We start from the raw sequence: 27,100 nt of genomic DNA on the forward strand, positions 1-27,100 counted from the left end.
TTTTTCCCAGCATTATCTATTTAGTATGATGTGAAAAGATCATATAAAATATTGAAGTAGATTAAGATAGAATGAATCCCATTCCAATGGGCTCTGGGTATCAGATAACAGAGTTATCAAAACTCTGACAATGTTCTGTGACAAGCAAAAATAGAAAAAGAAAGGTAGTGTGTCAATCTTTTAAAGGAAACCCTGAGATTCCATGTGTACATTTATCCTGAAATTTTTAGAAAATATAGGAGCAAACATTTTTTTAAAAATCTGAAATATAGTTTGTGACAGTGGATTCGCAAAGTGATTTTAGTCCATAAAAGCATTAAATAATTTTAAAATGTGTTACACTGACTTGAACTGTTCTAAATATATGGAAAGTAATTTGTAAAGTGTCTCAGGACTTCTGATTTGGCAAATATCTAACTTGTTTTTTTGTTTTTTTTATTTTTCCTGAGAGCTCCTACTATGAAATGAAAATTAGTTAACAGACCATAAATAATGAGAGTGAAAAATAGCAACGTACCATGTAGTACGCGGCATCCAGCAGGAGTCTGTGGAAATTGTCATTAGCCCTGATTTTTAACATCTTTGTTAATGATCTAGAAAACAAGATAAGCAGGATGTTGGTAGAACTTGCAAGTGATACTGAATTTGATGATGATCCAAGTGCAGAATAAGAAAAGAATCCAAAGGGACCTGGAGAGATGAAGAAGTTTACACACAGAGATAGGAATGATTGACATGCAGCCTAGAAAAATTCTAACTCCTATAGGGTGGAGCAATTGTCATAGAGCTGGTGGCTCCCAATTGGACCAATATTAAATGGTTTATGTGGATATTAGTAAGAGGGGAAAGAAAGGAAACCGACAAAGCGACAAGTGACCTTGGCTTTATTTTTGAAACCCCAAAGTATTGAGGTACCTGAGGTCATCTTTTTGGAAATACTGGAGAAGCCCAGGAGCAAGGTCCTTTTGATTTACGATTGTCAGATGTTTTAATTTATTTTCTTCACTCCCTGATCCTTCAATTCCCCTGAACTATAGAAACATTCCTTTGCTTATTGGTCAAATTTGCCTCTTTCTCTGCATTCTCAACTATCTTTTGTACACAACTCCCTACCCTCCAAATTTGCTCTTGGGGGAGAGGAAAAATGTAAATTTAGTCCTGACTTTTTACTACCTATTGAAAAATTGTCAACTTAATGGATGAGGCAAGTGATGGTGGTTTGCTAGATTGCTTAGCTGGTCTATTAGCTATCATTTTAATTACACCTGAGTAATTACTTTGGGGCATAAATTCTGCCTCTCCTGTTCATGCCGATGGGAGTTAATTGTCTTGATTAAACAAATGTCATATTTCCTATAAATGTGAAGTTATATAAAAATCCTTTAAACTTGAGGCAGAACAATCTGTGTTTGCCAAAAAATTGATGTTAAAAGTCAGACTGAATCCCTCCCTTTTTAAAGTCTGTTTGCCTGAGAAAAGCATAAATGTGAGATTTTATCTCTTTGTATTTCTGTAACTTTCCTCCCAGAGCCCATCTTGCTCAGTTTCAAGTTCAGCTTGGGGCTATTTTCCAGAAACCTTGGAAAACCTTTCTAAATCTGCTAATAAGAAACAAAGGGGGGGCTGAACAAATGAAGGAACCCTTCCAAAAGCTAGGATTTTTATCCTTAGGATGTGTGTTGTTTCAGTTTAAGATAGTCTGAGAAGTGAACAGTAAGTTTTCCTGTTTCAAAATATACTAAGTCTCTTTCTTCTTCAACAGGATCCATAGGTGATGAACATAATTTCCAGTTACAAGAGTCCATAGCTGCCCTCTTTCTTTTGGTCTCTTCCTGTTAGCACTTCATAGGGACACCCAAAATTCGCTCTCACTCATTTTTGACCTTTGTTTTCAAAGCAGGTTTGGCTTAGTAGCAAATTGCTGGTGGTTAGAATAATTGGGACATTTATGTGAGATTAATGTTGCAAGCAGATATTCAAAGAAAGGCAAATGTAATGCAGAGTAGTATTGTAGTTGTAAAACTTCTCCAAGAAGTATGCCTAAGTTGTAGTTGAAATGTGTACTTTTCCAAATAGTGCAATGTGCTTAACCTAGTGGGTATCCAATGAGTACCACTACTACTTATATGAAGATGGCAACTACTACTACTTCATGGGGGAATAGGAAAAATTTAGATCAACCCATTCAGTATATATAGTTGTTCTTTCTCTTGGTCGCATGTATCATAAAATTTGTATTGTTCTTCTGTATAGTTTATTTACATAGCAAACTTTATATGCCCACAGTCCCCTTCTATAAATGTTCAGAAACAGCATGATGATATATAGCTGATTATTCTGTGGATGTCTTCACTACTTCACTGAGTGGTGCCAAATGAATCCAGAGAAACCAAGTAAACTAATATAAAATCTGTGATGGGCAGAGTATACTAATTTCACTAAAATCAGTTACCCATTCAATGAAGTCTCACTATGAGCATATAGTAAAATATTAATACTATGCAAGCTATTAAAAGAGGCTGCTACTATTTCAGTCATTTGATTTGCATATTTTAGGCTTCCCACAGAGAGCAAACTGACTTGCTTACAAAGCAAAATAACAGAAGCAACATAGAGGAATCCTGAAGTATTTTGTTCCATTTGACTACCCCTTTTCTAGAACAACAACAACAAAAAAGATTCTTTCTGACATTTCTATGGGGGATTATAATTTTGGAAACTGGTAATACTTGCTTCAAGAAAGCAAATTTACTCTTAATTAATTTTTTTAAATAGAATATCTCTGAAATACATACAAAAATGCTCCAGGCTTACTGTGGTGAGAATACCAAACATTTAAAAAGTAGTTGATGACTGTGCACTGTTTGAATTACCTATGAAAATATATTTTTCCTTATTTATGTATATGATCTTCCTTAGAAGGTCACTGAAATCAATCGATCAATCAGTGGTATTTATTGAGTGCTTTACTGTGTACCTAACACTGTACTAAGCACTTGGGAGAGTATAATACATTAGAATTAGCTGCATGTTCTCCACCCATACATTATATCCTTGGGAGTTATGCACTTTGGGAACAAAAGGAAAATATGACTCATCCTGAATAAGTACCAAGCTGCTCATTTAAGGTCCTACTTGAATATTGAAATGATTCCCTGACAACTACAATCTATGTCCTCAAAGTATATGATCAGTGAAGCACATTTTGCTTAATGACATCATACAGTTTGTAGGACATCATGCTTGTGAAATGTAAACAAGAGAGGTTGAGAAATTTGGATCCCAAAATGCTAATTCACCTTTCATTATAATAAAAATGTATAGAAAAACGTGTCAAAAAAAAGCAATGTGTCTTGGGTTAAAACAAGCTGGGTGTCTAGTGGAAAAAGCAGGGGCCTAAGAGTCAGAGGATCTGAGTTCTAATTCTGACTCCATCTCTTGGCTGCTGTGTGATCTAGACTGTGAGCCCACTGTTGGGTAGGGACTGTCTCTATATGTTGCCAACTTGTACTTCCCAAGCGCTTAGTACAGTGCTCTGCACACCGTAAGTGCTCAATAAATGCGATTGAATGAATGAATGAATCTAGAGCATCACTTCACTTCTCTGTGCCAGCTGTAATAATTTTACTTCACCTGTAAAATTATAAATGTCACCATTATCTTTATTATTATTATTATAGTTAAGTGTTCACTATGTGTTAATCACTGTTCTAAGTGTTGGAGTAGATAGATACAAAGTAATCAGGTTGGACACAGTCCCTGCGTACACTGGGGCTCAGTCTAAATAGGAGGGAGTAGGATTTAATCCTTCATTTTACAGTTGAGGAGGAATTAAATGACTTGCCCAAGGTCACATAGCCAACAACTGGCAGAGTCAGGATTAGAACCCAGGCCCTTTGATGCCCAGGCCCATGCTCTTTCCACTAGGCCATGCTGTTTCTTCAAAAGTGGGATTGAAACTGTAAACCCTATGCGGGCCAGGCACTGTCCAACCTATGCTGTATCTACCCCAGAACTTAGTACAGAACCTGGAACATAGTGAGTGCTTAACAAATACCATTGTAAAAGTAGATTATTTATCTAATACACGTGTGGGAAGTGTTTCCAGAAAACCTACATTTCCTGAAATTCATCATAAGTAGCTAGAGTTGAAGGGGGGAAGGTGTAGTTTTTAGGAAATTTTCTTTTAGCACAGGGGAAATGTCACCCTCAGTGATGAACCAATATTTGTTGGGAGAGCACCATAAACATGTAGAGGTGAGACTTTGAAAGTCTCATAGCATTAGTCCTGTAACGAGGGTCACCACCCCTCCCAGGTGGTATTTGTCAATTGAAAAAACTCTCCAGCCAATCAAGAAAAGGGCAGGAGGATACAATTGACCCCATCATCTGACCCAAAGTCTCCTGCCTGTACAAACATGACTGCATTTCAGGATGATCCTGAAGTAGTATGGTAAGATTTTCCATTTTCCAACCCCCTTTCAGTTTAAGAAAAATAAGAGCTGGATTTAGAGGTGTAGTTTACAGATGTAAAGGTTCAAAACTTTGTTTCCAAATTAATATTCAATTATGCCCATGGAGCGAGATAGGGACAAAGGAAGCAATTTTCAGTCCAAGTTTGCCCAGTGGATTTTAGCAGATGTTTTCTAGAAGTCTGAAAACAGATTTGAAAAAGGGAAAAAATGCAATGCATTGCCAGTTTCTGAAGCTCTTGATAGGCATTTCTCTACCAATGCTTTTTTTTTCTCTCAGTAGTTCTAATTGTAAACCATGGCCATCTGATAGTTTAGGAATCTGTGTCCTTATCACTCACTGTGGGAAAGGAATATTTCTACCAACTCTCCTGTATTGTACTCTAAGTCCTTTTACAGTGTTCTACCCACAGTAAGTGTTCAATGAATACCACTGATTGATTAAACAATATTTACTCAGCATTCATGGAATGAGAAATGGGTGCACTTTTAAAAAAATTAAAAAGGCCTACCTTAATTGTTCCTTCTAGAAACATACCGATTTGCCAAGATGCAAAAATGAGTTAAATAGGTCATTTTGAAAGAGAGGGAAGACTATCTATGAGGGGCTGCAGTAATTCCCTGCAAGGAGATATCTGGTCTTCATTCTTCTCAGGAAGTGGCAATTGGGGAGGAGGAGGTGAGATGATCCTAGTATTTTTTGAACTATCACTCTAGAGAAAATCTATGAGGAAAATCCCTTTAATCAATCAGTTAATGATATTTATTGAACAGTTACAGTGTGAAGAGCACTGTACTAAGCATTTTGGAGAATACAATGTGATAGAGTTTGTAGATGTGGTCCCTGCTCTCCAGGATCTTAACAATCTAATGAGGGAAGAAAGACATTAAAATAAATTGAAGATAGGGGAAGAAGCGGAGTATCAGGATATGTAGCTGTGCAGCTTGGGGGGGGGGCTGAATATGAAAATGCATAGGTGCTGCAGAGGGGAAGGTGGATTGGGAGAGGGGATGAAGAGAGGTTAATTAGGGAAGGCTTCTTGGAGGCATGATGAGAAGAGAGTAGGGAGTCTGTCAGTTATGAAAGGAAGGGAGTGCCAAGCCAAAGGAAGGACATGGATAAGGGTTTGGTGGTAACCTAACTGTTGTACCTAGACTGTGAGCTCGTTGTGGGCAAGGAATATCACTGTTTATTGTTGCATTGTACTTTCCCAAGCACTTAGTACAGTGCTTTGCACACAGTAAGTGCTCAATAAATACGATGGAAAGAATTAATGAATGCACCTAGATGAGATCAAGGTACAGTGAGTAAATTGGTGTTAGATGAATAAAGTGTGCAGAATGGGTTTGAAGTAGGAGATCAGTGAGGTGAGGTAGAGAGATGATCGAGTGCCTTTCATTCAATTGTATTGAGCACTTACTGTGTGCAGAGCACTGTACTAAGCACTTGGGAAGTACAAGTTGACAACATATAGAGACGGTCCCTACCCAACAGTGGGCTTTAAGCCTGTGGTAAGGAGTTAGGGGCAAGGAAGTTGTGTAGCAACCCTTATTTTGTACTCTCCCAAGAGTTTTGTCCCATGCTCTGCATACAGTAAGAGCTCAATAAATACAATTGATTGATTTCTGTTTGATGCAGAGGTGGGTGATCCAGAAAAATGATCTGTTCAGCAGTGTGAAATAAGGACTGGAGTGGGGAGAGATCGGAAGCAGGGAGGTCAGTGAGGAGGCTGAAGCAATAGTTGAAGTAGGATAAACAGAGTTGTCCTGCCTGAAGGATGCTGCCTTCAGTAATTTTATTAAAAACATGATGGAATACAGTGTCTCCATCACTTCCAAAGTTCACCGCTGCCCAAAGATGATCGAGAGCAGTTTACAGTGCAACTCAGGTCATGCTCTGTCAGGGTTCTGTGGATAGGAGAAAAAGAGTCCAAGTGGGTTGCTGATGCAGTCTGGTGGATACTTCCTTGCAACATATAGCAATTTATATAGCATATAGTTGATATAGCACAGACCCAAGAGTCAGAAGGACCTGGGTTCTAATCCTGCCTCCACCACATGTCTGCTTTGTGACCTCTGGCAAGTCAGACATAGCCCACATCTGTAAAATAATAATAATTGTGGTATTTAATTGCTTACTGTGTGCTAGGCACTGTACTAAGCGCTAGGATAGATACAAGCAATTAATAATAATAATAATGGTATTTGTTAAGCACTTTGTTGAGTACTTACTATGTGCCAAGCACTGTTCTAAGTGCTGGGGTGGGGGTGATACAAAGTGATCAGGCTGTCCCATGTGGGGCTCAGCCTTAATCCCCATTTTACAAATGAGGTAACTGAGGCCCAGTGAAGTGACTTGCCCAAAGTCACACAGCTGACAAGTGGCAAAGTCGGGATTAGAACCCATGACCCCTGGCTCCCAAACCCGTGCTCTTTCCACTGAGCCATGCGACACGGTCCTTGTCTCACATGGGGCTCAGAGCCTCAACATCCATTTTATAGATGAGGTAACTGAGGCACAGAGAAGTGAAGTGACTTGCCCAAAGTCGCACAGCAGACAAGGGATGGAGATGGAATTCATTCATTCATTCAATCGTATTTATTGAGCGCTTACTGTGTGCAGAGCACTGTACTAAGCGCTTGGGAAGTACAAGTTGGCAACATATAGAGACGGTCCCTACCCAACAGCGGGCTCACAGTCTAGAAGGGGGGAGACAGACAACAAAACAAAACATATTAACAAAATAAAATAAATAGAATATGTACAAATAAAATAAATAAAGAGTAATAAATACGTACAAACATATATACACATATACAGGTGCTGTGGGGAGGGGAAGGAGGTAACACGGGGGGAATTAGAACCCACGGCCTCCTAACTCTCAGGTCTATGCTCTGTCCACGATGCCAGAGTGTGAGCCCCATGTGGGGCAGGGACTGTGTCCAACCTGATTAACTTGTCTTTACCCCAGTACTTACATCAGTGTTTGGCACATAGTAAGTGTTTAATGTGTACCATAATAATAATTATTATTATCAGAACACATTTGTGTTTGACACTATCTGCTTTTCATTATTTTTATTTAGCCTTGCAAAATTTCCCACTTTGATGGTCAAGGGGAGAAGATCACCTTTCTTCCTTATTGCAACTTTCCTTGAATACAGAGATGATAGTATTCACATGTGAGGAGGGAACCTGCTTATCAACTCTATTATATCTTACTCTCCCAAGTGCTCATTATAGGGTTCTACGCACAGTAAGCAAATACAAGTTTAGTAAATATAGTAAATATGCATGCATGCTTGATTTATTCGTGTATATTTGGTGCTAGTCTGTTTGACTTCACAAAGATTTCTTGCTCACCCACTACATGCTATTCTTCTTTCTCATTATTTCATTTTGAAGATTTTCTTTCAAGATGACATTTTTACCTTATCATCTCCCATCCGTGTTGGGGTCTCATTTCCCACACTTGTGCCTGGCCCTGTTCCCTGTTGCTCCTGGGCACATACATTAAAGTCAGTGACAGAATTAATTGCAACACATTGAACTAAGTCATCCATGCAAGCTAAAACAGACTCACAAAATTCAGAAGAAATCAGGTTTTGCACAAGAATGATTTTTAATAAAAGTGGAATTTGAGCCTCCATCACTGGAACTAACCCTCAAATTGTTGATGCTTGTCATTGCATACCTCTCATCTTGATGCTGCAAAGACTGATTAAACAGTGGAAGAAAGTACACTGTGGGTTGAGATATTTTGGTTGTTGTTTTTTTTTATTTGAGTCATTTGCCTAACATCCTCCTAGACTGTGAGCCCGCTGTTGGGTAGAGACCGTCTCTATATGTTGCCAACTTGTACTTCCCAAGCGCTTAGTACATTGCTGTGCACACAGTAAGCGCTCAATAAGTACAAATGAATGAATCCTGGACTAAGTGGACATCTTTAAAATGAGAGTTCAATCCAAAGTACCTGGAGACTTGAAGGAAAAAGAGATGTGAAAGCAACTACCATGAGTTTTTGTGTAAACTGGCTAGTGTATGGCATTTAAAGCAGCATGGCTCAGTGGAAAGAGCACGAGCTTTGGAGTCAGAGGTCATGGGTTCAAATCCCGGCTCCGCCAATTGTCAGTTGTGTGACTTTGGGTAAGTCATTTCACTGCTCTGGGCCTCAGTAACCTCATCTGTAAAATGGGGATTAAGACTGTGAGCCCCACCATGGGACAACCTGATCACCTTGTAACCTCTCCAGCACTTAGAACAGTGCTTTGCACATAGTAAGCACTTAATAAGTGCCATTATTATTATTTAAAAGACAGTATTTCCCCATCCCATATTTATAGTATTGATTTAGACGTTTGCTGCTATCCCCCACCCAGTTTAAGTTGCTTCTGAAGATGCTCCAAAAAGGGAAAGAAATAAAAGGAAACTTGGAGGAAAATAATAACAAAAGTGAGAGGAAAGCGATTTCCGGGCAAACTTTCATTTACAAATGAAGTGGACAGAAAGATCAGAAAGCCTGGTAATTGTGTGAATCACTGTGGAGTGGTGAACTGCCAATTTTGTTCCTCCTCCTTTATGTAACAAGGAGAAGCTTCCCCCTTCTTTGGATTCACACATCCTGAAAGAATCAAAGGCGGAAAAGTCAGTAGCAGGCTTTAGTCCTTCCTCCACTATATAGTGCGGTGACTTACCTCCTGAAATTCTTACCTATGAAATCAATCAATCATTCTAATCTGTAAGAACCTTATAGGCAAGGACTGTCTACTGACTCTGTTGTGCTATTCCAAGCACCTAGTTCAGTGCTCTGAACACCCTAAGACCTCAATAAATCATCAGTTGTATTTACTGAGTGCTTACTGTGTGCAGAGCACTGTACTAAGTGCTTGGGAAGTACAAGTTGGCAACATATAGAGACAGTCCCTACCCAACAGCGGGCTCACAGTCTAAAATGCCGTTGATTGGATCAGTCTTTTTTTGGTTTTTTTAACGCTATTGGTTAAGGACTATGTGACAGGCACTATACTAAGCGCTGGGGAAGATACAAGATAAGAGCTTGGATCAAATCCCTGTCCCTCATGGGGCTCACAGTAGTATTTACTGAGTGCTTGCCCTGTTCGTAGTAATAATAAGTGCTTGGAAGGCTATAATAGCGCTAATAGGCATGATCTTTGCCCTAAATAAGCTGACACTCTAGCAAGGAACCTAAGATACTAAAATAAATTGCAGGTGTGGGAGAAGCAAGAAATTAAAGGTATATACACAATTGCCAAGGGAGGGAAAGAAAGGGTGAGAACCAAGTGCTGAGGTGATGTGGAAGTGCTAAAGTGGCAGTAATAATAATAATAATAATGACATTTATTAAGCGGTTACTATGTGCAAAGCACTGTTCTAAGTGCTGGGGAGGTTACAAGGTGATCAAGTTGTCCCATGGGGAGCTCACAGTTTTAATCCCCATTTTCCAGATAAGGTAACTAAGGCCCAGAGAAATTAAGTGACTTGCCCAAAGTCACACAGCAGACAAGTGGAGCTGTGATTAAAATGATTCAAATCAGCTGGGATTTGAACCCATGACCTCTGACTCCAAAGCCCAGGCTCTTTCCGCTGAGACACGCTGCTTCTCAGTAGGGTGGGGCATGTTAATTGGGGGAATGCCTCCAGGAGAAGATTTGATTTCAGAAAGGCCTTGAAGATGGTGAAAACTTGTGATCTGATGAATGTGAAGGAGAAGGGATTTTCAGACAGAAATGGGGAGTGAGGAAGAAGTCAGCAGTGAGAGACAGAGAAGATAACGTTGGCCTGAGTAGGAGTGAAGTAGGCATTCTGGAGTGGAGTGAAGATAAATAGGTGGGAGAGAGTTGATTAGGTGGTTTGAAGTCAATGGTCAGGAGTTTTCACTTGATGTAGAGAGTGATGGGACACCATTCTAGGTTTTTGAAGAGTGGGGATATGGGGAAAATGCTTCTTTTCTTCTTTTGCTTCCTCCAGTTTTGTTTCTCTGCAGTGTGATTCAGGTTCTGAAGAGTTTCCTACGGAGAAAGTTCCATGGATTACAAATGGCTTGGTTTGCCCAGAGTATGATTCCTATTATGCTTTTCTTGATACCTTCTTGGCTGTTATTACTTACGTGGCTGTGGACATTGAAAATAGAGATTGTTTTCCCTCTGTTTCTCTGTTCCACATTCAAGAGGATAAGTCCTAAAATATTTATAATGTAAAATTTCTGAAACAAATGACTTGAGGTATTTGAAGTGGAAAACCCATTATGCAATGGAATTTACTTTCATGTCTTGCAACATCCGTTGCTTTATTGGTATTTTCTTCAACAGAGATTGAGATGGGGAAAAAAGTACTGTACAGAGAAACAAAATAAGTACATGCTTGAAGAGATAATGAAACTATTTTAATTCTGTATCAATTAAAATCTGAAATCTGCCCGAGAAAATAGTTGGATTCTACCTGAATCTAATTCATCTTACCTTTTTATGAGCATACTCTCAAATGTTATATTGGGAAGAACTTTGTTATTAGATTAAATGTAAAAGTCAGTGGAATGTCTGGTGCTAAAAGATTATATTTGAAGTTGCTTAAGTATACATTTGAAGAAGATACAATTGATAGTGAAATCAATCTATGGGTGACAGGTTGAAAAAGCCAATGTGTGACCCACCGTTTCAACCACGTTTTGCACCCTAAAAGACTATCCCTTGTTTTGTTTTTATGCTTACTGTTAACAGCATCTGGTTGTGTGTTGTCTTTGCCTTCTGGTTTCTCTTTCCACGGGAAGGTTTTGCTCAAAGAAAGCCAGCCCTTTCTTGAAGCAGAGTTCCATGCTGGTCTTTCCACAGCAACTGACTCCCAGTTTTCAGATGAGCTGCACAGCATTGTCTGGGTTGTTAGTGTGTTTCCTCTCCTTCCTTGCTTTGAGTTTTCCAGTTTCAGTTTTCCATACAGCAATAGGCTGTCCTGCTTCCGTTCATTCTCTTCATGTGCCCCATTCTAAACTGTGAGCCCGCTGTTGGGTAGGAACCGTCTCTATATGTTGCCGACTTGTACTTCCCAAGCGTTTATTACAGTGCTCTGCACACAGTAAGCGCTCAATAAATACGATTGAATGAATGAATTTAGCATAGCTGTGTGAGCATAACTTCATTGCTGGTTGACTGAACTTTGCTGTTTGTGATCTTGCTATTTGATGCCGAGTCTGGCCCATAAATGAGGCTGATAAAACTGCTCAAGGAGTTGGATGTGGGGCTATATGGAGTCCTGGGCTCACAGCTAAAGAGAATGTTTTAGGGTTTTTTTTAATAATACTTACGTGACAGATGCTATAGTAAGTGCTGGGGTAGAAAAACACAATCAGGTTGGACACAGTCCCCTGTGTACGGTTCACAATCTTATTCCCCATCTTACAGATGAGGAAACTAAAGCACAGAGAAGTTAAATGACTTGTCCACAGTCACACAACAGACAAGTGACAGAGTCAGGATCAGAGAAGCAGTGTGGCTCAGTGGAAAGAGCACGGGCTTTGGAGTCAGAGGTCATGGGTTCGAATCCTGCTCCGACACATGTCTGCTGTGTGACCTTGGGCAAGTCACTTAACTTCTCTAAGCCTCAGTTACCTCATCTGTAAAATGGGGATTGACTGTGAGCCCCACATGAGACAACCTGATCACGTTGTATCCCCCCCAGCACTTAGAACAGTGCTTTGCATATAGTAAGTGCTTAACAAATGCCATTATTATTATTATTATTATTATTATTATTATTATTATTATTGGAACCCAGGTCCATCTGACTTCCAGACATCCACTAATCCAAACTAATTCTAATCAGGTTCGGGAAGCAGCGTGGCTCAGTGGAAAGAGCCCGGGCTTTGGAGTCAGAGGTTGTGGGTTCAAATGCCGGCTCCGCCACATGTCTGCTGTGTGACCTTGGGCAAGTCACTTAATTTATCTGAGCCTCAGTTACCTCATATGTAAAATGGGGATTAAGACTGTGAGCCCCACGTGGGACAACCTGATCACCTTGTATCCCCCCCAGCACTTAGAACAGTCTTTGCACGTAGTAAGCACTTAATAAATGCCAACATTATTATTATTATTATACCTGGCTGTCCTGCCTAGATAAAAGGATTTGGTCACAGTTTGTATATCTATGTTGGCAACATGAATTTTTTTGGTTTTGATTATGGCCTGCCTAGTGCAGGCTGTTATACTGAGCCCCCTTTTTCCTCTCCTCCTCCCCATCCCCCCTGCCCTACCTTCTTCCCCTCCCCACAGCACCTGTATATATGTTTGTACAGATTGGTTACTCTATTTTACTTGTATATATTTACTATTCTATTTATTTTGTTAATGATGTGTATCTTTTAGACTGTGAGACCACTGTTGGGTAGGGACTGTCTCTATATGTTGCCAACTTGTACTTCCCAAGCGCTTAGTACAGTGCTCTGCACACAGTAATCGCTCAATAAATATGATTGATTGTTTGATCTAGCTTTATTTTTATTTATTCTGTTGACTTGATATCTGTCCACATGTTTTGTTTTGTTGTCTGTCTCCCCTTCTAGACTGTGAGCCTGTTGTTGGGTAGGGACTGTCTCTATATGTTGCCAATTTATACTTCCCAAGTGCTTAGTATAGTGCTCTGCCCACAGTAAGCACTCAATAAATACGACTGAATGAATGAATATCTCCTCAGTTTTGTCATCAGCCTGTAGCACCTGGCTGATTCACTGAAGTGGTCTAACACCATTTACATTTCTTCCTACATCTGATCTTCTCTTGAGATACTGCTGGGAAAACAGAGTTTTAGGGTGTGGCTCAGTGGATTGAGCCCAGGTTTGGGAGTCAGAGGTCATGGGTTCTAATCCCAGCACTGCCACTTATCAACTGTGTGACTTTGGGCAAGTCACTTCACTTCTCTGTGCCTCAGTGACCTCATCTGGAAAATGGGGATTAAGACTGTGAGCCCAATGTGGGACAACCAGATTACCTTGTATCTCTCCCAGCGCTTGGAACAGAGTTTGGCACATAGTAAGTACTTAACAAATACCAAAATTATGAAAATTATTATTATTAGGGAGCTCACCCTTGATGGTTTCAATTTCTTAATAAAGTACATGGGCAGGTCATTAGGGGCAAGATATGGGGAAGCTAGGGGAAAAGGAGTCTGAGGAGGAAGTCAAATGCCTGAAAAAACTGGTGAAGGGAATGGGCATGGGGGTCAATAAGGATGGAGGAATAATGCTGTTGGGCAGAGTCATACGGAACAGGAATGGGGAATGGAAAATTTTTCTCACAGTGCCAGATACCTAAAGCCAGCCTTGCCTATATTTAGGTCCGAAGACAATGTGTGTGATAAAACTGGGAGATATGCAAGTATTTGGTACCCTGCATCTTTCCCAATAATAATAATAATAATAATGGCATTTATTAAGCACTTACTATGTGCCAAGCACTGTTCTAAGCACTGGGGACGTTACAAAGTGATCAAGTTGTCCCACGGGGGGCTCACAGTCTTAATCCCCATTTTACAGTTGAGATACTGAGGCCCAGAGAAGTTAAGTGACTTGCCCAAAGTCACAGAGCTGACAGTTGGCGGAGTCTGGATTTGAACCCATGACCTCTGACTCCAAAGACCGGGCTCTTTCCACTGAGCCACGCTGCTTCTCTATACAAATTACACAAATACAATACAAATACAATTCCCAATACAAATTATGCACTGAGCAGAGGTTAAGTCCATTCAGCTTCTATATGAAAAGCTTCTACATTTAAAGGGTGATTTGTAGGGTAATTTGGGGGTTATGTTGTTAATCAATCAATCATATTTATTGAGCGCTTACTGTGTGCAGAGCACTGTACTAAGTGCTTGTTGGCATAATATACTATCCAACTTGTGCTTGTTGGCATAATATACTATCCAACTTTAATCAAAGTGATCACTACAAACTTTGCAGTTACACCCTGTTGTCCAGTGGGATGTCAACTGTAATTCTCAGTAGAAGCATCAAGAATGGATTTAGAAATTCCTTTCATTTGACCAAATAAGAGGAGCAAGAGTATTGACAGTGATTGTATAGTTTCTCTGGTTTTCAGTATATAATTTGAAGTACTGTGCTTACTTTCATAGAGCTCATCAGGGAAATTCACTAATTTAATGTTTGGCTCTGGGCTCCTTTATACTCATTCCTTGAACGAAGGTATCTGTTTGGGAAAATACTTGTCCTTATATGATAATAAATTAGTAGATACTTGAAAAAAGTTACGGCTATAAAATGTTTGGGGTTTTGATGGTTTAAGGAAAGAGTTTCTATGGAAACTTTTTTTTCTTCCCTGCTTTTTTAACAATCCCTAGGTATCTGAGGAGGCAAGTGAACTCAACCATTCCGTTGACACTTGTCTATAACAGAACAGCACTTTATTTTTTCCCTTTCCAAATGGTGCCAGACACCCATTTCACTGATGCAGGGCACAACACACCTCAGGGAAAGATACTTTGTGCATTAAGGCTGATAAATCTGAAAGCCAACAAAACTCCAGTCATGGGCCATTGTGTCTCTTGCCTAAAACAAACACATACACACACACACACACACACACACACACACACACACACACACAAAATAAACCCTACGCACAAGCAACAATTTCCATTTTGTCATCTCTACATTCTCCAAATGGTCTTTCCACTGTGAAGTGGGAGAAAGAAGTGTCATCTTCCTTTATGTTGGATGATGAGAAAACAATTATTCATCACAATTGTTTTTTTCATCCTTTGCCATTATTCATGAGTGTTTTTTTGGCAAAATAATCCCATTCTTGTAATATGTGAATAAGCAATTTGTTTGGGATGATGAAAAGTACCATCTCCTCCTTGTACTGGGTCATCTGCAGAGAAACAATTATTCATTACAGTAGTTTCCACTCTGACAAAAATGACTCCGTTTGTATCATCTATGAATAGCAGAATAATTGCCCAGCAAGGTAGTTTTCTTCCATTAAATGGTTGAATTATATTACAAGTATCAGTTCCCTGTATTGTCAGCTTCTTTCTTCAGGCTTTTAATATATCAAAAGGAATTTGAAAAGCATTTGTGAGGTATGCAAACGATTCCAAAATATAGGATGACCGTGAATCATTGATTTTTTGCCATCTAGGGTTGCTCCAGAATAAAGCAGAGTAAAACAAATATCAGAAGTTAAATAAAATATCTAGAATAAAAAAGGGAAGTCTCATTTGCTCCATTTTTCATAGGTGGAGGAAGTTCTAGTGAAGAAATGATTTTGAAAATGTGCCTTTTTCATTTCCCTACAGGAGGATAAATGTGTACCATGATTTTCCAAATTAAGGATGAAAAGGATGTTCCTACATACCAAACTAATCTTCCCTCCATGTATTAAAAAAGGGTTCTTTCCTTTATGTGGATTCCAAGATATCAAATTCAAAAATCCTAGCTTTATTCTTACTCTTATTACCCCAATAGATGTTTGCCAAGAACCTATTCACGAAGAGGAATCTTCTCCCGATCACTTGCTCATCTCTTATTGCTGTTTCCACATTCCCAGCCCAGAAAGTACAAAAAATGATGATTTCAACAAAATTAATGAAACTGCTACAAATTAACACAATATGTACTAATACCAAATTTAATGAATTTCTTTTTCTGGGCATTATCCGTTTGAATTAACTTCTTGATAGTGCTAAAATTAAAAAGAAAAATGAACTTCTTTCATTTTTCCTCAAGATGAGAATATTAGGACCCAAAAGTTTCTTGCCCGGTTCTTCCAGTCACTTAACTATGGATCTCTGGGCATGGTACGTATTTTGTTACTTTCTATTCTACCTGTAAATGAAGGAAATCTCTTATTTATTCATTTTTCAATTGTATTTATTGAGCGCTTACTGTGTGCAGAGCACTGTACTAATCACTTGGGAAGTACAAGTCGGCAACATATAGAGACGGTCCCTACCCAACAACATGTGTTCCCCGTGATGGTTAATGAAACTATGGACTATCATAACAATAATTACATTTATTAAGCATTCAATCATATTTATCAAGTGCTTATTGTGTGCAGAACACTGTGCTAAACACTTGGGAGAGTACAATATAACAATAAACAGACACATTCCCTGCCCACAATGAGCTTCCAGTCAACGTTCAAAGCACTGGGGCACATACAGTTCATCAGGTTGGATGCCGTTTCTCTCCCACATAGAGGTCACAGTCTAAGAGGGAGGATAGGTATTGAATCCCCATGTTACAGTTGAGGAAACTGAGGCATAGAGAAATTAAGTCACTTGACCAAGGTCAGACAAAAGGCAAATGGCAGAGCTGAGATTACAACCCAGTCCTCTAACTCACAGGCCCATGCTCTTTCCACTAAGAAACACTGTTTCTCCTCTCCCCTGGTGCCTAATTTGTTCAGTGGACACAATTCTCCTAAGGGCTCAAGTCACTCCTAAGAAGTCAGCAGCCAGTGTTTTAACCATCACTTTCTTTCAGTCTAAGTACCAAGAAAGGCACTGAAACCGTAATAGCCATAAAAATCTGAAATAATGGATTAATGCAGTTTCCTAAGCACATGGGTTCCTAGCTCAGCGTGACTTGGGCAGTGGGGAGGATTGGTTTTTTCAAGGTCTTTGGAAGAAAGATTGGAAGGATTATGGTTTTGGAAATGTTGCTTTTCCAAAAGTAAAAACCAATTAGAATGTATTTCATAATCCTGCATGCGAAAGAAGTTAACACATCCATAAATATACTACTGGAGGATCTTTTTTTCTGTTAGGTATTTCTTGAGTCTGACAGATGTGAATGCAAAGCTCTATTCAGGAATATTTTGCAGCCAACTAATTCAGGCAATGACACTAACAGCCCAGAAATGTTAATGGAAAAGAGAAAAAAATTCAAGCTCATTAATTCAAATCCTCAAGGAGATTTTTCTGAACTTTAAGCACACTTACTAAGAACTTGCCTCATGAAAGGGGAATTACAACTTAGGAGACAGTGGGGTCTAGTGGAAAAAAAAACAAACTGGAAGTCAAGAAACAGATTCTAATCCCAGTTCTGCCATTACCATGCTGTGTGATCTTGGGCAAGTTACTTAACTTCTCTGTGTTTCAATTTCCCTTCTCGGGAAATATCTGGAGAGTTTCCAGGACTCCGCCAGTCTCAATGGTGGAAGAGAGAGTTAAACAGAGGCATATCTATTCCATTCCTAGCTTGTGCGGTGGCTAGTGAGTGGAAGACAATCTTCTATAAATCAAAACTCACCTGTGCTGGGCAGCAGAGGCATGGGAGAGAGTTAAGTTTTGAGACTCAGGTTTACTGCGCAAAAGGAGACAATAGTGAACCGCTTCCAAATTTTTACCAAGAATACTCTATGGACATACTACTGGAACGACTGGAAGTGGGGAGTTCTGGGAGAGATGCATCCATGGCATCGCTGTGGGTTGGACATGACAGTATAAGACAACAAAACAACAATTATCTTCAACTTCCCTGGAAACTAAGACAGTTTATTAGGAGCTCTGCTAATGTTACTCTAGGCCAAAAAAAAGTTAAAGCTAACAAAAATGGAGGGCAGGAATTGTCATCACCTAAAATATTTCTAGACTGTGAGCCCATTGTTGGGTAGGGACAATTTCCATATGTTGATGACTTGTACTTCCCAAGCGCTTAGTACAGTGCTCTGCACACAGTAAGCGCTCAATAAGTACAAATGAATGAATATTAAGAAAATCTATGAAAAGTCAATTGCCGTGTTCTCAGTGTCACATGATCACACCAGTTGATTACTCACTAGACCCTATTGAGTAAAATGAGTCACCCAATCATCGGGGAAGCAGTGTGGCTCAGTGGAAAGAGCCCAGGCTTTGGAGTCAGAGGTCGTGAGTTCAAATCCCGGCTCCGCCACTTGTCAGCTGGGTGACTTTGGGCAAGTCACTTAACTTCTCTGGGCCTCAGTTCCCTCATCTGTAAAATGGGGATGAAGACTGTAAGCCCCACATGGGACAACCTGATTACCTTGTATCCACCCCAGTGCTTAGAACAGTGCTTGGCACATAGTAAGCGCTTAACAAATACCAACATTACTATTATTATTATTATTATTGGACTACACTGTGAGATATTTGGAGTGTGGACAAGTCTTTCTCTATTACGTTAGTGTTAAGTGAAGTTCACAAATGAACAGGATATCAAACCAACCCTCACACAGATCCTTTTCACTTGGGGTTCCAACAAAGAATAAAATGGCCGAATAAAGACGTGCATTCTGGACTAGTACAGAAATAAGTCATTCAATGTATACGTTATAACCCCCCATCTGGATTTTAAAAATTGTTCAACTGGATTTGACTTCTGTGTCCAAATTTTAGAAATTCCATATTTGGCATTGTCAGAAAGTCTTTTACTTTAGTGTTTTTGTTGATTACCAAGTTAATAATGATAATGATGATGGTATTTGTTAAGCATTTACTATGTGCCAAGCACTGTTCTAAGCACTGGGGTAGATACAAGGTAATCAGGTTGTCCAATGTGGGGCTCACAGTCTTAACTCACAGTCTTAATCCCCATTTTACAGATGAGGTCACTGAGTGCCAGAGAAGTGAAGTGATTTGCCCAAAGCCACACAACTGACAAGTGGCGGAGCTGGGATTAGAACCCACAACCTCTGACTTCCAAACCTATGCCCTTTCCACTAAACCACGCTGCAACAACTTGCTATGGGAATGGATTGCTTTGCTTTGAAAATGCCATGTAGGTAGCTATCTCACAACTGAACTTTTTGCTCAGCTTGACGTCCCTCCAGAAGTGTCAGGTAGTGCTAGCCTAAGAAGGCACTTGGTCCTTCTCCAAGTTCTTGTTTTCCAGAAACACGGTCCAGCTTCTGGTATTATCTTATACCTTTTATTATCTTAAAAGATAAGATATTATCTTTTAGACTGTGAGCCCACTGTTGGGTAGGGACTGTCTCTATATGTTGCCAACTTGTACTTCCCAAGTGCTAGTACAGTGCTCTGCACACAGTAAGCGCTCAATAAATATGATTGATTGATTATACCCTTCAGCTTTCACCTGACATAATTTTCCCACTTCTGCCTCCCTGTACCTCCCTGGTGGATGGAAAACTTGGCAACTCAGACCATTCTTTTCAGTCTGTTATCGGGCAATGCATTTGTCCTTTAAGATCTTTCCTCATTCCTTGCTACATTCAGAAGCTACTCCGAAGTTTTTCTCCTATATATGTCGAACACTTTCTGACTAATTTTTCCGTCTTTTTCCTCTTCTTAACCTAAAATAGCAATTAATAAATTTAAAGCTAACACCTCTACTTCCTTGGTTCAAATGTAAAGTGAAAATTTTAAGTTCATGCCAGACACACTCTATTTGAAGTACATTTCACGTTTACTTATATTACCAATTGTTGAGAAGAGTTCCCCATCTGCTCAGAGGTAGAAATGACTTCAGGTCCTGAAACAACCATCAGATGACTGTATATCTCCTGCTCTAGTGCTCCTGCTGCTTTCCATCTCTGATCTGTGCACTTGTGCGGAACGCAACTGAATGTTTTTATTGTTCATTTCATTTTTTCCTTCTGGTTTTTGCTTTCCCTCTGCTTTTGAAAAGAAAGTGGAAAAGGCTACCTTGAATTTCATTGAGCCCCTCTGAGTTTCATCCTCAAAGATGGTTTACAAAATGGGTGAGGGTACGGTGGGTGTCTGCTAACCCAGAGGGTTCAGGGGAGAATTTGTTTTGGGGCCATAGACTGCTCCTGTTCTCTCTACTAACTGCTTTGCAAAGAGTAGCAGTGGATAGAGCATGCGCCTGGAAGTTAGAAAGACCTAGATTCTAATACTGCCTCTGCCACTTATATATATATATATATATTATATATATTATCATATTTATTGAGCGCTTACTATGTGCAGAGCACTGTACTAAGCGCTTGGGAAGTACAAATTGGCAACACATATTGTCTGCTGAGTAACCTTGGGCAAGTCACTTAACTACTCTGTGATTCAGTTCCCTCATCTGTAAAATGGAGATTAAGATTGTGAGCCCAGTGTGGTACAGGGACTCTGTCCAACTTGATTAACTTAATAATAATAATGGCATTTATTAGGCACTTACTATGTGCAGAGCACTGTTCTAAGCGCTGGGGAGGTTACAAGGTGACAGGTTGTCCCACGGGGGGGCTCACAGTCTTCATCCCCATTTTACAGATGAGGTAACTGAGGCCCAGAGAAGTGAAGTGACTTGCCCAAAGTCACACAGCTGACAATTGGCGGAACCAGGTTTTGAACCCATGACCTCTGACTCCAAAGCCCGAACTCTTTCCACTGAGCCATGCTGCTTCTCACTTGTATCTAACCCAGTGTTTAGAACAGTGCACAACACACAGTAAGCAATTAAAAGATACCATTATTATTATAGATTGAAAATATCTTTGGCTCAGCCCAAACCATCACCAGAATTGCAAAAAGCAGAGAAGCAGCATGGCCTAGTGGAAGGAGAACAGGCCTGGGTGTCAGAGGACTTGAGTTCTAATCCCGGTTTTGCCCCTTACCCATTGTGTGACCTTGGGTAAGTCACTTAATTTCTCTGTGCCGTAGTCACCTCATCTGCAGAATGGGGATTAAGACTGTGGAATACAGTCCAACCTAATTATCTCATATCTACCCCTGTTTTTTCATACAGAGCCTGGCACACAGGAAATGCTTAATAAATGCCAATTAAAAAACAATTCAAGTGCATGGCCACCTGATGGTAGGTGATTTCTATTTATTTTATTTTGTTTATCTGTTTTGTTTTGTTCTCTGTCTCCCCCTTCTAGACTGTGAGCCCCCTGTTGGGTAGGGACCGTCTCTATTTGTTGCCAACTTGTACTTCCCAAGTGCTTAGTACAGTGCTCTGCACACAGTAAGTGCTCAATAAATATGATTGATTGATTCTATCCTCTCTTAATCTGGTGTCTAAGCAAATTCTGAATAGCTAGGAGCAAGAAAAAGTGGTAGAGAATGAGCCTGCGAGTCAGAGGCCCCGGGTTCTAATTCCAACCCTGCCAATTTCTTGATATATGACCTTGGGCAAATCACTTAATTTCTCTGTGCCTCAGTTTCTCAACTGTAAATTGGATATTGAATACCTGCTCTCCCTCCTATTTAGACTGTGAGCCCATGTGAGACAGGGACAAGATCCACCTACCCGAGGTACCTACCTGAGCGCTTCAAACAGTATTTGACACATAGTAAGCACTCAGCAAATACAGTATTTTACTTTTTTTATTGTGTTTTCAAGTATAGGCAGGCCTATAGTAAGAGAAGCAGCATGGCTTAGTGGAAAGAGCACAGGCTTGAGAGTCTGAAGTCGTGGGTTCTAATCCTGGCTCTGCCTCTTGTCAGCTGTGTGACTTTGGACAAGTCACTTATCTTCTCTGGACCTCAGTTACCTCATCTATAAAATGGGGATTAAGACTGTGAGCCCCTCATGAGACAACCTGATCACCTTGAATGTACCCCAGTGCTTAGAACAGTGCTTGGCACATAGTAAGTGCTTCACAAATACCAACATTATTATTATTACCTACCTAATTGACATACTCTCACCATCAACCCCATTGTCTTCAAACAGCATGACAACTCTTCCAGTGCCAAGAACAAGAATTTGTAAATATATCATGTTATTCCATTAACAAGATAAATCTTATAACATTTTAGGTCTGATTCATTCATTCAGTATTATTTATTGAGCACTTACTGTGTGCAGAACACCATACTAAGTGCTTGAAAAGTACAATTTGGCAACAGAGACAATACCTACCCAATTAGTACTTATATGGAGTGGGGAATGTTGATGAAGTTAATGGGAGGTGTTCCCATTAAATAGTGTAGTATCAGGTCCTTAACAATCCTCATTGAATTTACAACTTCCTGAACTGAGATCATTTTTCAATATTGGTTTTAGACTCTTTTCTGCATTGTTTTTTGTTAATACAATCTCCCTATTGTCCAATTCCTAAGTACAAAGCTTAGCATTTAAACCAAAGGACAAGGTGGGGATCCCATCTCCAGGAGATAGAGCACTGGGATACCACATCAGGACCCTAGGATTCAAGTCATGCTATTTGACCTTGAACAAGTCTCTAGGTGCAGATTTCCTGTCTGCAAAAAGTATAATAATAATAATGATGACATTTGTTAAGCGCTTACTATGTGCAAAGCACTGTTCTAAGCACTGGGGAGGATACAAGATGATCAGGTTGCCCCACGTGGGACTGACAGTCTTAATCCCCATTTTATAGATGAGGTAACTGAGGCACGGAGAAGTTAAATGACTTGCCCAAGGTCATACAGCTGACAGTTAGTGGAGCTGGGATTTGAACCCATGACCTCTGATCCCCAAGCCCGTGCTCTTTCCATTGAGCCACGCTGCTTCTCTTAACCACTGTTGGATAAATTACTTGGACTAAAGCCTTAGAGTCACTTCAGTTTATCAGAAAATTTTATTTGTGAATAAATTCATGGTGGTAATATATGTGAAGAAATATCTCACTGGGACTGCCCTTACTCATCTTTTGTGAAATACTTCAGTTTTATTAAAGAAAAAAAAGCCTGAAGCAAGATGATGATATTCATAGTGAGTATTTTTAGATAAGTGAGACTTTGGGGAAACGGCTATCCTGATGTTATAAATTTACAAGAAGTAACATTATGGGAAAAATATTTCATCTTTAGTTTGGTAAGTTTCTCTCCATCAAAAAAAGAAATGGACTGAAGATACCACATGTATTTGTTGTTGTTTTTGTCCATTGTCTTGGGAAATCTCTAATCCATTCCCTTTAGCTACTGTAGGCTATTTTTGCAAATATGTGACATTCTTAAAATAAGCTTAATTCTCTCATATTAAAAATTGTTTCTTGAAAAAGACAATTGGGGTGATTGGAATCAACTGAAAACTATGGTGGCTGTGAAATTACATAGATTTGTAGAACTGTGTCAGTGACTGACCACATAACTTAGCTAGACCACATTGATTAGTATAGGAATGGCCTTGTTTTAGGTTTATATTAGTATGGATCCAATGCTGAAAATATTCAGATCCCTTCACCCTGAATGGCCAGATGTTAATAAAAACAGAATTGTCCCTTAGTTCATTGTCCCAAAAAGGTCTGCCAAAAGGGCCCAAATAATGTTGTTCCGCGGTTGAATGATGACATTACCACAGAGGAGTGAAATCAGACCTGCCAATATCCTGTATGCTCAGAAATGAAGTGTGTCCAACATGCTCCAGTTGAGTGAAGCTGCAGTTTGTTTCAAACCAAACCACAGTACCAATCAATCAGTCATATTTATTGAGCACTTATTATGCAGAGCACCCTATTAAGCACTTGGGAGAGTACAGTTATAGCAGAGTTGGTAGTCATATTCCCTGTCTACACTTCTCCTTTAATCCAAACTGAAATCTTTGTCACTCTGTAAGGATTCCCCCGCCCAGGGAAGCGATCCCCAGCATTCAGAAACAGGCAGGCAGTTAATCCCAGATGGGTTATACTAAGGTGTATTTGCCAGCCAGGGAGTCTCAGGATTAAATGAAAGAAGGGGGCTGACCAAACAGCATAGCCTAGTGAGTAGAGCATGGGCCTTAGGTTCAGAAGGACCTGGGTTCTAGTCCCAGTTCTGCCACTAGTCTGCTGTGTGACCTTGAGCAAGTCACTTCACTTCTCTGTGCCTCAGTTACCTCATCTGTAAAATGAGTATTAAGACTACGAGCTCCACATGGGACATGAACTGTAACTAACCTGGTAAACTTGTATCTACCTCAATGCTTAGAACAGTGTCTGGTACATAGCACTTATGCCATTAAAAAAAACCGAAAAGCTAGCAGAGTAAGCCCCTCAGAGATATATATATATATATCAATCATATTTATTGAGTGCTTACTGTGTGCAGAGCACTGTACTAAGCACTTGGGAAGTACAAGTTGGCAACATCTAGAGACAGTCCCTACCCAACAGTGGGCTCACAGTCTAAAAGGGGAAGACAGAGAACAAAACCAAACATACTAACAAAATAAAATAAATAGAATAGATATGTACAAGTAAAATAAATAAATAAGTAGAATAATAAATATGTACAAACATATATACCATATATAGTACGGTATTTAAGTGCTTACTATGTGCCAAGCACTGTTGTTGTTATTATTATTATTATTATTGTATTAAGCACTTAACTATGTACCAGGCACTGTACTAAACGCTGGGGTGGAGTCAAGCAGATCAGGTTGGACAGTCCCTGCACCATGTGGGGCTCACAGTCCTAATCCCCATTTTACAGATGAGGTAACTGAGGCACAGAGAAGTTAATTGACTTGCCCAAAGTCACAGAGCTGACAAGTGGTGGAGCAGGGATTAGAACCTACGTCCTCTGACTTCCAAGCCTGTGCTCTTTCCACTAAGTCATGCTGCTCCCCCTCGTCCCCCTCTCCATCCCCCCGTCTTACCTCCTTCCCTTCCCCACAGCACCTGTATATATGTATATATGGTTGTACATATTTATTACTCTATTTATTTATTTATTTATTTATTTCACTTGTACATTTCTATCCTACTTATTTTATTTTGTTGGTATGTTTGGTTCTGTTCTCTGTCTCCCCCTTTTAGACTGTGAGCCCACTGTTGGGTAGGGACTGTCTCTATGTGATGCCAATTTGTACTTCCCAAGCGCTTAGTACAGTGCTCTGCACATAGTAAGCGCTCAATAAATACGATTGATTGATTGATTGATTGATTGCTTCTTGATTAGTTAACAAAGCCTTATTATTACTTAGTTAAGGCCTTTTAATAAGGCTTTGAAGGTGAGGAGAGCGATCGTCCATAAAATATGAAGGAGGAAAGTGTACCAGACTAGAGGCCGGATGCGTAAGATCGCTGTGGGCAGGGAATGTGTCTGTTAGATTGTTGTATTGTACTCTCCCAAGCGCTTAGTGTAGTGTTCTGCACACAGTAAGCACTCAGTAGATATGACTGATGGATTTATTGGGCCCTTACTAAGGGCAGAGCACTGTACTAGTGTTCATTCATTCAATCGTATTTATTGAGCGCTTACTGTGTGCAGAGCACTGTACTAAGCGCTTGGGAAATACAAGTTGGCAACATATAGAGACGGTCCCTACCCAACAGCGGGCTCACAGTCTAGAAGAATACAGTCCCATAGAGCAGGTAGCCACATTCCCTGCTCACAAGGAGCTGGGTCACCAATTCCCTGATGAGAAGAATTCCCTGAAGAGAAGCAGCGCGGCTCAGTGGAAAGAGCCTGGGCTTTGGAGTCAGGTCATGGGTTCGAATTCCGACTCCGCCACATGTCTGCTGTGTGATCTTGAGGAAGTCACTTAGCTTCTCTGGGCTTCAGTTACCTCATCTGTAAAATGGGGATTAAGACTGTGAGCCCCGCGTGGGACAACCTGATCGCCTTGTAACCTCCCCAGCACTTAGAACAGCGCTTTGCACATAGTAAGCGCTTAACAAATGCCAACTATTATTATTATTATTATTATTATTATTATGCCTCTCAGCTCTCTGGTGAGCTGGGCTCCTCCCAGCATTCAGGACTAGCCTTTAATGGTTTCCTTCCCCAGGAGCTAGCAGGGGCTTTGCTAGGGGTTCCCGTGGTCTGTCTTCTCCTTTGCTGACAAGACTATGGGCAGTATACATACATGCAGTCAGTCACACACACCCATCCTCCATGATCCTCCCCCTCCTTCCCCTCTCCATCCCCCCCCACCTTACCTCCTTCCCTTCCCCACAGCACCTGTATATATGTTTGTATGGATTTATTACTCTATTTTACTTGTACATATCTATTCTATTTATTTTATTTTGTTAATATGTTTGGTTTTGTTCTCTGGCTCCCCCTTCTAGACTGTGAGCCCACTGTTGGGTAGGGACCGTCTCTATATGCTGCCAACTTGTACTTCCCAAGTGCTTAGTACAGTGCTCTGCACACAGTAAGCGCTCAATAAATACGATTGATTGATTGATTGAGACAGTTTAGAGTCACTAACAGAACTTGAGATCTGTTTACCTCAAGCCTCACACCTAGCCAGCAGGCTTTCCTCTACCTGCTGTTAAAAACTGCACTATCTCCCGATCCTTCTTTCATTCATTCATGCATTCAATCGTATTTATTGAGCGCTTACTGTGTGCAGAGCACTGTACTAATTGCTTGGGAAGTACAAGTTGGCAACATATAGAGACAGTCCCTACCCAACAGCGGGCTCACAGTCTAGAAGGGGGAACTTGCCCCAGTTAGAGCGTTCCACTGGCTTCACTGCCAGCTTCCAGCTGTGACCTTATTATCTCCAACTAAGTATTTCTCCAGCCAAGCAGCTCCCTTCTTGTCTCCCTCTCCCTCACCAAACCAATAATTCCCAAAGCCTGACTCTCATGCTTTCCAAAAAGATACCTACGGATTCAGAGGGTGTCAATTTATTCCCTGGTGAATGAATTAGAGAAGCAGTGTGGCTTAAAGGAAAGAACACAGAACTGGGAGTCGAGAGACCTGGAAAGCAACATGGTTCAATGGATAGAGCAAGGCGTCAGAAGGTCCTGGGTTC

General features: G+C 40.2%; 1 protein-coding gene across 11 annotated transcripts in view; it reads left to right on the forward strand.

The window, feature by feature from the left end:
- PEX5L (peroxisomal biogenesis factor 5 like) overlaps positions 1-27,100 on the forward strand; it is a 320,579-nt gene that overhangs the window by 79,755 nt on the left and 213,724 nt on the right. The window lies entirely within an intron of this gene.

This window comes from Tachyglossus aculeatus, chromosome 1 (genome assembly GCF_015852505.1).
Source record: "Tachyglossus aculeatus isolate mTacAcu1 chromosome 1, mTacAcu1.pri, whole genome shotgun sequence".
Taxonomy (NCBI): Eukaryota; Metazoa; Chordata; class Mammalia; order Monotremata; family Tachyglossidae; genus Tachyglossus; species Tachyglossus aculeatus.